Source organism: Bactrocera neohumeralis, unplaced genomic scaffold (genome assembly GCF_024586455.1).
Source record: "Bactrocera neohumeralis isolate Rockhampton unplaced genomic scaffold, APGP_CSIRO_Bneo_wtdbg2-racon-allhic-juicebox.fasta_v2 cluster11, whole genome shotgun sequence".
Classification (NCBI taxonomy): domain Eukaryota; kingdom Metazoa; phylum Arthropoda; class Insecta; order Diptera; family Tephritidae; genus Bactrocera; species Bactrocera neohumeralis.
In genome coordinates this window covers 19667846-19678182 of record NW_026089624.1, presented here as the reverse complement: position 1 = coordinate 19678182, position 10337 = coordinate 19667846, and positions in this window count along the sequence as shown.

The window sequence follows — 10337 nt, the reverse complement described above, 5'->3', positions numbered from 1 at the left end:
ATAATTTTTAAATGTGTTGTGTGCTAACTTACATACCAGGTTTTACCTAAACGAGGAATAGGAGTGAGTAAATTATTGATGAGTTTACATCTACTGTCTTTTTAACTTTACTGCAATGTCATGTAAATGAATTTGAATTTATTCATAAATATTGTATACTAGTCTAAACCCGCGGCTCCGCCCGCTCCTTTATCAATTATATCATTAATCATGATAACGATATAATGCAATGATTATATTGGCAATCTACATTTTTACTTACCCTGCAAGACGGGTAGCTGTTAGCAAACGTGTAAGCGACTTGTTATTGTTCACTTTTGCTTTTGTTAAAATATTTGTTACTTTTGTTCAGAGAGTGAGAAGCTATTTAATGTTCAATGGTTATCTCGCTCTAACCAATATCAAATATCGCATGCTGCCTTGTTCTAACAGAATACATACATTTGTTAACAAATCTCTTCACAGTGCGTTACGGGTAACAAATTCTTTTGTTAGCGCATAGCTTACCTATGTGTTATGAATAACAAAAAGTATTTGTTACCCGAATATCTGTTAGTGTGTAATGGGGTTTCTTCCATAGCTGAGGTATGCTCAGCCACTCCAGGGTCAGCCTTGGGACCCACGAATCCTTAGCAAATAAAAGATTTAATTCAATAGATGAAGTGTCCACACCCCCCTTTCAGTTGACAGCCAGACCAGCGTGATGTATACAGTGCCGATGAAAACGAGCGAGATTGGCGAGCCAGGCGTTGCCGCTTGTTGAAGCTGACACGGTGATGAAAACGAACGGGATTGATGAGCCAGGCGTTGACGCTTGTTGAAGCTGACACGGTGATGAAAACGAACGGGATTGATGAGCCAGGCGTTGACGCTTGTTGAAGCTGGCACGGTGATGAAAACGAACGGGATTGATGAGCCAGGCGTTGACGCTTGTTGAAGCCCTGCCTGATGCTGTCGATGGCGACCGTCCTCGCCAGAGTGCTGGAAGGAATGCTCGCACTCGATGTGAAGTGCTTGCTTATATAGCAGCACCGCGCAGCTTTCGTCACCGTAGCGAGGTAAGTATGCGTATGGTGCGTTAGGACGTATGGTGGAAAGCTTTAGCAGCTTTCAACATCGTAGTGAGGTAAGTTGTGTGCGTATGGTGCGGATACATGATGTAAGGCTCTAGCAGCGTTCAATATCATAGTGAGGTAAGTTGTGTGCGTATCAACATCGTAGTGAGGTAAGTTGACGTAAATTATTGTAAGGTGGTAAAAGCCACGTTACAGTCCCCCCCTCACTTCGGACAATGATACTTAGCTGGCGGCGGGTGGAAGGAGATCTCCCACGATGGTTCGGCTGTAGGCTGGCTGGCTGTCCTAGTTGGCGTGTGCCGTGAACGGGGAGCGGGTGTGGAAACTTTTATTTAATAGTATTTCTTAACCTATAGTACAAGGCGTCTTAGGTCTTATAGCTTACAACTAGTGACACCCATTTAATGTAATCGTATAAATGCATGAATAACTATGGTAACTGGTAAAAAAAAACTAGTTTTAATTTCTGGCCTACGGGATGGATTGTACAGTTAAAGGTAATGCAAATACATACTTAAAGCTAATTATAACGGCTGCTCTGAGGTGTTACTCGTATAAGTGAAGCGTGCATCTGTCCTCGCCGTATCGCACCAGAACCCGGTCGCCTTCTAGCTTCTGGAGGGCTAGACGACGGCCCCGGAAGAACAGCGTTCGCTTGGAGCGCTTGATAAAATGCTGTCTGGTCATCACCAGCCCTTCCAGGAACCCTGGGATTTCGCCCACCGGTGTCACTTGTGGGGGTGATGTGTCAGGCGTGGCCGGTTGTGCGCTGATCTCGGCAGTTGGAGGCCGGGGCGTCGTCGGGGTTGGCGTCGCTTTTGGGTGAGGCGGCGTCGTCTCGACGTTGGTCTTGTCAATTGCTGGGGCAGACGCCCCATCGTCGTTCGAGCATGCCGGCGTTGTTGTAGCGGGCGCCTCTTGCACCTTCTCTGCGAGTGGCTCCGCGGTACTGGCTTCCTTCCTCGCGGTACTCTTTGCCGTGCCTCGCTGGCCGAGTTGGAGCGAAGCTGCAGTCGGCAGGTCGCTTTGTTTGGCGGAGAGCGTTACCTGGGCCTTCGCTTGGCCTGCTGGGTGCGTCGAGGTTTGGGCGGCGCGCGGCTCTGTCGCAGCACCAGCTTCACGGTCTGCTTCCCGTGGCGTTCGCCTGGTGGTCGGGAGCTTCCGGGCGTTGGTGCTGAGCGGCGTCTGTCGTGGCAATGCTTCTAATACCGCTGGTTCTGTGGCCGGCCGACTTCGGGTGGAGGCGTTGATGACGCTGCGCTCCAGGTGTTGTCTGGGTACCCTAGGACGAGTTCGAACAGCTGACCCAGTGTTATCGGTACTTATCGCATGTAACGCGGTTGTATTCGGGTGCACCCGCGGTCGTGCTTCCGGGGGTGGCCGGAAAGGTGGCGGCCTTTGCCTTCTGCTGGTTGTCGGTTTCATTTTGGTTATATTGGTACTAGGTGGCTCGGAGTTAGAGTCCGTAGGCTCGGTAGAGATCGCGCTAGCGGCTACTCAAGTTTAGTATTCGGTTGGCAGCTGCCTTAGATCTTGCAGATGCACATGAATGGTACGCCCACTTGGTGCGTTCGGATTCACAAGTTCAACTGTATTGGTCGACTTGAATTTTCTGACGATATATGGGTCAGAATACTTCGGAGAAAGCTTCTGTGCAAAGTTGTTTACTGCGGAAGAGAGCGGATGATCTCTTTTGAGTACTTTCTCGCCGATAAGTGGCTTCCATGGTCGTCTGCGGAAATCGTAGTATCTCTTCTGGCGTTTTGCTGCGGTAGACAAGTTGCGAGAAACTTCTTACCAAAGCTCGGTGAGTGTCGGCACGGTGGTGGCTTCTTCGTCGGGCACGTTCCCTTCTTTGCGGATTTGTTTCGGTGTAGCTGGTGTGTACCCGAAGTTTATCTCAGCTGCTGATATTTTTGTCGAGTCGTGTTGTGATGTATTTATCGCATTGTGATGTATGTATCTTCTATTTCGGCTAGTTGGTGGTCCCAGGTCCGATGATCGGCCTTTGCTCGTTGGGCGATCATAGTTTTCACGACTCTGTTGGTGCGCTCGGTTGGGTTCTCGTGTGGTGCGTAAATGGCGGTGAAACGATGTTGAATTCCGTGGCTCTCAAGGAACTGTGTGAGCAGCTTGCCGGTGAATTGCTTCCCGTTGTCGGTAAGGAATACGTCAGTGGCGTCGGCACATTGTTGGCATCGACGAACATACTTGAGTGCATCCCTATGCATCCCAGGCCAATAGTACCCTTCTTGTGTGCGTTTGAGTGTTTTGTGTACACCCAGGTGACACATTTTTTTCTCAGGACTTCGAGTCGACGGTGCTCCGGTATGCATAGTTTCCAGCGTGGTGACCTGGATAGCGTATTGCGTGGGGCGATGTGCCGAAAGAGCCGGCCATCGATAAGTTGGTAATCGGGATGTTTCTTTGGTTGATCGTGTACCTGGCGCGTACGTCTTTCATACCATCTATCCGGTTGATCATGGACGGCATGCAAAAGTTCTGCATTGCCTTCTTGGTCTTTCAGTGGGCATCTGGATAGCGCGTCGGCGACTACGTTGAGGGTACCTTTGCGATACTCGATGTCGAAGTCAAACTGTTGTAGCTCTAGGGCCCACCTTGCGAGTCTTCCGGATGGGTTCTGCAGGGTATGTCGTCCAGATAGGCAAAGACCTTCGGCTGTAGTTCTGATCCCAGGACGGTGTCTAAGGCTCGCTGGAATGTTGCGGGCGCCGAATGCAGCCCAAAAGGCATCACTCGCCACTGGAATAAACCTCTCCCCGGTACGGTAAATGCGGTGTACGGTCGTGAGCGGGGGTGTAACGGAATCTGCCAGTAGCCGTTCTTCAGGTCGATGGTCGAGATAAACCGAGCTTCCTTCAACTGGTCTAGGATTGCGTTTATTTGGGGAAGTGGGTATGCGTCTGGTATACTTGCTGCGTTAAGTTGCTGGTAGTCGATACACATTCGCCAACTTCTTTGTTTCTTTCGCACTAAGACAATGGGCGAGCTGTAAGCGCTGTTAGAGACTTCGATGCGGCCGGTTGCAATCAATTCGTTCACCTCCTGATTGATTACTCCTTGCATCGCTGGGTTGCGTGGATAATATCTCTGCTTCAATGGGCGATCGTGTTTAAGTCGAATTACATGTTCGGCGGCTGTGCTGGGGCCGGTGATCGTCGAGAACAGAATGATGTGCGAGGTGACGCTTCGGTAAAAAGAACCGCTCAGCCTCGGAACGAAAGTCGTCCCACGTGTTGATGGTGTTGCGTTTCACACGAAACCATTGCAGCTCTTTGTCCTGCAGAATTTCCGGCATCGTGGCAAGAAGCTGGTTGTTTGCTATAGAGTAGCATTCGGCTAGTTCTTCGCATCGCTCTAGAAAGTCGTGTAAATTTTCGCGACCACTGTAGTGTATGTTCGTGGTTATTATCCCATTGCCTTGATATTGTACCGACCCATAACGTATGCTGAAGCATCAGGTGTTAAATCGAATTGTTTATTATGATCAGGATATAGCAAAAGTACGTCCTCAAAGTATATAATTTTTTTTTTAACTTATTCGAAAGCTGTTAACATTGTTTGATTGATTTGTTCGCACATGACCATTATATTCCCTTAAGTATGTTGTGAGAGGCATAACTATAGAGATATAATCTTGACTAAACTTCCTATAGTAACTAGATAACCCCAAAAATGATCGTAAACAACGAGGAGTGACACGTGTTCTATTGATAAGAATTTCATTTACTCTATCAGGACATGTTTTTACCTCTTCCTTCGAAACAATAAATCCAAGGAACTACATTTGTTCTCGTAGTAATTTTCCAATTTCATCTTTAAGGACATCATCAATTACCCTTTGGAAAATTGTTGGCGCCTTTTTTGGTCTTAAAAGAAGTTTACCAAATTCATGCTTCTCATTGTTTGCCGAGAACGCACTCTTTTCCCTGTCCTTCTCCGCTAACTTAATTTGTTTCAGCCCGGAGTTTAAGTCGAGTGTAGGGAAAATGCATATTTTCCCATATTAGTTAAGATGACCGAAGTATCTAGAATAGGATAATTTTTTTGTTTGCATTCAGTTTCCTAAAATCGACTACCATCCGCATCTGCGTTCACCAGTTTCAGTTCATTCCTTTTTTTGTCGACAACCCATATAAAATTATTATATGATGATCGAGAAGAACGAATTATTTCATCTAGTAGTAAAATTTTAATTTCCTAATTTATAAATTCTGAAACGATTATCGGGTAAGAGTATGACTCTGAATAAATCGATTCGTTATGAGCTGTCGTAATGTCCTTTGGGTTTAATACAATTTTTCCCTCCTCGGTATCGATCACCAATTTCATGGGTCGCCTGCCCGTGCCTTGTTTACTTAGGGCAGGAGCGACCTTCGTCTAAAAGAATTTATTTCTTCCAAAACATTATTTATAATATTTTTATATTTTTTAAATATTTTACCAATCGCTCTCGCGAGGTCTTTTTACTGCCTGGTTGTGTGGATTATTATAGGGCACCGGCATTTGACTTAAATTTTGGGACGCCAATAGGGTTCTTTGAGAATCTTGATCGGATCTCCAATTAGGGTTATAATTTATTCGTTGCCCGTAGTCCGATAGATTGGATCAATCTCCATAGGGGCTTCCGCGTTTAGATAAGGTGAGTTGTGTAGCGCAAGTGTCCTTCCACCATTCTTTCCCAATTGAGTTCATCTTTCTGTAGAAGGAATTTTCAAAAGAATATCGAGCATGGAAGCTTCATTTCTTCCAATTCTTGAGGTAATGCCAACACACCAAATATATCTTTTGATAGCGACGAAAACATGATATCGCTCATTGGCTTCCGCAACCCATAAACAAAAATCCTCAAGGCATCTTGCCTATATTTCTTACAAAGTGACCCTTTCAGATCCTTTTTCCCTGATTTAACACAACCGTTTTATTTATTAACTTGGCCAATTTCTTCTCAACTTCGTCGTAAAACTCAGCAATTGCCAGTCTTCCCTGTCGAAGGGGCATTGTCCATTGCTACCGCCTGGTAGTGTTTCGAACTAGTATCGTAGTTTTCGAACAATTTATCAATTTTTTTATGACTATTTAAACACTGATTAGCAATTAAGCTGTGGGGCACATATTAAAGTTTGATTACTCTAAGAAAATTACAAATATAGCGCTATGTGGTATATTTAAAATATTTTTTATTAACTTTAATAAACCATTTTTTGTACAATGATCAATGAGTTCTTATATTTGAAAATTACAGAATAACTTGGCCAATTATCCTTTGCTACTGTGATTGGTTGCGCTCTTCTTAGTCTTCCAGTAAGTCCTCACTAATTAGTTTTTTTCTAAACTGTGTTTATGCAGTATCCAAACTAGAACTTTTGGCCTTACTGCCGCTATTGCTACTGCACCTGATGGTGTTTGCTGTGTATACAACTGGTAAATTACTGTTGCGTTAAATTATGAACCGTTGTGTTGCATTGTAGCGAAAAATTGCAGCGTAGCCGCTGTATTTTAATTCGCTGAACTATGTCCAACGTGACAACGCGAATACCGCTTTCGATTGAACGATGAGTTGTATGAGATATACGACGACATTGACGTAGTTTAGCGAATTAAAAGACAGCGGATACGCTGGCTAGGTCATGTCGTCCAATGGGATGAAAATACTCCAGCTCTGTAACATTTATTGTATAAGTCACCACAAGATATATATATACGCGGAATAAATACAAATTAAAAATAACCAAAAAGCTATAAAACAAATTTTTTTATTACAACTTGAAAGAAGAATTTAATCTGAATATTCGTAACACATAAAATGTAAGCTAAATTTCGCATTTCATGCTCACTTTACAGATTTATATTACACTAGTGGATCAGGCCACACTTTGCTGTGGTATTCATATAATAAATTATTCAATTCAGTAAAAAATTTATATATGAATAAAAGGGAACACGTTTTTGTCGGTATAAGAGTCCAAGGGATTGTACTCGAGGTTTAATTTTGAATATGTTCACAAAATAAATTTCATTGGAAAAAATTTATTTATTAACTTGTATTTTAAATCTGTCAGCGACTTTCCTCTCGTTTTGTTTCTGATAGCAAGCTGATAAAACTGGTTTTCGTGACACCCAAAACCGGTAGAGTTTCCTTTTCAAACGTCAAACTAGTAATTTGCAACAAGTTTGTCGATAAATTGTTTACTTTTTAACTCACCCTTGAATGCGATCATTGGATTGTTAATAAAAGTCCCAATTTAATAGCTATACACTTATTACTATTCACTATCTTAGCTTACAACCTCTTACTAATGTCAACTAAAACTAGAACGAGTCACTTTCAACTTGTCTTTGTTGCTACATTTTTAAAAAGTGCATATGCTAGTGTTAATTTATATTGCTTACTTAAATTTCTTTCTTGTTTTTATTTGTTTTCCATCTTTATTCACAGCTGTTTGCGAGTTTCTAACTTTTCGTGTGTCACAGTGCATCTCAAACTGCTCGCTACATTGGTTGTCACCTTTGATAACAAATAATTTTTATTGCATTTATTTCTTATAAATGTTTTTGTCATTACTCTTTTTACTTTTATTATTTAAAATTTTTGGTAATTTTATTTAATAATGTTTTTTGTCATTATGACTTGCAATTTCCCGAATTGTACTGTCAAAGACGAGTCGGAAGACTTTGTTTCTTGCTGCCTATGTGACGGGCTTGCCCATCTTAAATGTGCTGGACGCTCAGGTGGGATATTGGATTTTATTCTTGATAGCAAGGGCTTGCGCTGATCTTGCATAAAATGCAAACCGACAGAAATTGAATTATTTAAAGTCTTTAAGCAGACGCGCAATATTTTCAAACAGACTGGCCGTGAGCTTGAAACCCTTACCGAAAAATTTAGGGATTATGAAATATTGTTTCAGTCATTTAAATGCCTAATTGATCAAGAAGAGAATCCAAAACCTTCCTCTAAACGTAAACGTTTGTCTGATGAAGAGACCACTGCATCTTACTTAAAAAGAATGCCCCCACCCAACATTGACCTCATCAATCTTTCTTCCCGTTGTCCTCAAAGAGAGAAGGATTCGTCTGCTCAGAATACAGAGAAAGCTTTAACGGGACAAGGTAAGCAAATTTAGTTATACGCGGAAAAATTCAATTCTCATCTCAAGACTTGCTGCGGATACCACAGTCGATGACATAAAGTGTTATATTTCGTCAAAATTAGAAACGAACGATACAGATATGCAAACCCTTACTTTCAAGTACGACAGAGATATTTCGTCTTTTAAGGTCGTCATATCCGCTGACAATTTTCCATTGGTTCTTGGCAGCTCATTCTGGCCATCTGGTTTCTTTGCGCGTGAATTTGAGCAACAAAAAACTGATTAACAATAATTTGCTGAGTATTTATTATCAAAATGTTCGAGGTCTTAATACAAAACTTACTGATCTGTATTTAAATAGCATTAATTGTAATTTTAAAGTCATTGGTTTCACAGAAACTTGGCTAATGTCCCACATTTTTTATTATGAGATATTCAATAGCGAATTTCAAATCTTTAGATATGACCGGCTGTGCAGAATAGGAGGTGGTGTCGTGTTTGCTGTTCATTCTTCAATTCCATCTGAAGAAGTCGAAGTTCCGCATGCAGGCTTCATAAAATTTAAATGCATACGAATTTGTGCTAATATTGGCCATATCTACTTAACTTTATTTTATATATCGCCTCAATCGGACTTATCTGTATATATGCTGCATGCTTCTTTAATAAATAATGTTTTCTACATGGCTAATAATACTGATTCCATGACTGTTTTGGGCGATTTCAATTTACAGTGTATTTATATCATGGTAATCTATTGATAATTACATCATTCCTGTTAGTACTCGCTTATGTTTTAACGAGTTCTTAGATGAAATTTCGGAGTTGGGTCTTAACCAAATTAATTTAATTTCAAACAAGTTTGGTAAGTTCTTAGATCTGGTTTACGTTGATAACGATTCAATATTCTCTGTCGTCCGATGTGATCCTTTGGTTCTGTCAGAGGGCTCGTGTCATCCTGCTTTGGTAATTAATATCGACATAGTTATAATAATACACAAGACTTTTGTTCTCGGTTCAACTTTCCGAAAGCTAATTTTAAGAAGTTTAATTCCGAACTTTTTAAAGTAACTTGGCCAGATTATAGTGGCAATATTGAATTTAGTGTCTCCCATTTTAATGAAACTATTTTAAATTTATTTAAAATTTTTCATTCATTTCCAAAATTTGTTTTTACTCAGAGAATGAGTTCTAATTTATGGTTTTCGAGAGAGTTATGTAAATTAAAAAATAGATTATCTCGTGCTTTTAAACTTCTAAAAAAAACTGGTTTAGTTGTTGACTATTCAATATAATTTAAATTGCGTCGACAATTTGCTGAACTTAACAAGATATGTTGTACAAACAAAGTAAAAAATAATATTATACGTATTTCAAAATTGTTCTATGGTTTCGTCAACTCTAAACGCATGATTTCTAATTTTCCGTCCGCGATGAAATATAAGTCTACCATGTCCAGTGAACCTCACACTATTTCTAATCTGTTCGCTGAATTCTTTAGATCCAATTCTTCTTCTTCTTTATTGGCGTAGTCACCGCTTACGCGATTATAGCCGAGTTAACAACAGCGCGCCAGTCGTTTCTTCTTTTCGCTACGTGGCGCCAATTGGATATTCCAAGCGACGCCAGGTCCTTCTCCACTTGGTCCTTCCAACGGAGTGGAGGTCTTGCTCTTCCTCTGCTTTCCACGTCGGGTACTGCGTCGAATACTCTCAGATCTAGAGTGTTTTCGTCCATTCGGACAACATTACCTAGCCAGCGTAGCCGCTGTCTTTTAATTCGCTGAACTATGTCGATGTCGTCGTATATCTCATACAGCTCATCGTTCCATCGAATGCGATATTAGCCGTGGCCAACGCACAACGGACCATAAATATTTCGCAGAACTTTTCTCTCGAAAAATCGCAACGTCAACTCATCAGTTGTTGTCATCGTCCAAGCCTCTGCACCATATAGCAGGACTGGAATTATGAGTGACTTATAGAGTTTGGTTTTTGTTCCTCGAGAGAGGACTTAACTTTTCAATTGCCTCCTCAGTCCGAAGTAGCACCTGTTGACAAGAGTTATCCTGCGTTGCATTTCCAGGCTGACATTGTTGGTGGTGGTTATGCTGGTTCCTAAACATAAGAAACTGTCTACAACTTCA